The sequence below is a fragment of the Leptodactylus fuscus genome, chromosome 8 (assembly GCF_031893055.1).
Source record: "Leptodactylus fuscus isolate aLepFus1 chromosome 8, aLepFus1.hap2, whole genome shotgun sequence".
NCBI classification, from domain to species: domain Eukaryota; kingdom Metazoa; phylum Chordata; class Amphibia; order Anura; family Leptodactylidae; genus Leptodactylus; species Leptodactylus fuscus.
In genome coordinates, this window is record NC_134272.1 from 89,528,828 (window position 1) to 89,529,789 (window position 962).

Sequence of the window (962 nt, forward strand, 5' to 3'; positions counted from 1 at the left end):
GTCAGACGCCTCTATCTCTGTCATAGGGGTCCTTAGAATTCCTTGTATTCCTATGGAGTTGCTGAGGCGGCTTCACCTCCCAGTCTTGTCCTTGTGGTTCCTGATCCCTGGGTGCTGAGCGTTGTGTCCCCTTGCAGTCTATAAGTTTACGGTTGGGGTTGCTGTCACACACACAGCTCTGCGCTCTCCTGCTGCGCCGCTCTGATACTGCCTCATTGCACTTCCCCTGTGACTCTCCACCTCTTTAAATTACCCTCTCTGCACTGACAGTCACACGCTCCCCCTTCTCCGTCCTTCCCTCCCCTACTATCATCTGTTGACAGGAGCAAGTATTCCACTCGCCACACAAGTTATCCCGCTTCATTATACCCACCACTTACCTAGGAAGCCATTCAACAGCGATTCCCTCTAAAATAAAACAGAACCTCCAATAACTTTGGATCTCTGAGCTTTCCCTGTTTCTGAGCTGCAGCTTTTCCATCTGACAACCAATATTTCTGCTATTACAACTCTAGCAGGGGTTGTCATCCTTCTTTCCTAGACTCCCACTTGGCAAATCCGCTTTGCTAGACATTAATAGGGTAGTTCACGCTCTGCTACTACATCAAGAAAGACATTTACCATTCAGGAGTTTGGGAAAGCTGGATGACAACCCTCTTCCCCTAGAGCAACTCTTGCAGGTCTGATTAGTCTTTATGGTTGACAAATTTGTTTTATTAGGCGATAATATGGTACGGGGTGGGTAGGGGGATCTGCTAGCGCATAAAGAAATGGGTTTACCATTCAGGAGTCTGGGAAAGGTAGCTGACAACCAATTTCCCCACCAGTACATCTCTTGTGTGGGGTGTCACCTTTCTGTCCTAGACTCCTGGGTGACAAATCTGCTTTATTAAGCAATAATATGGTGGTGAACTGTCTGCAAAGAATGAGAAAGCTGCCGACAACTAATATCCGGCCAGTGC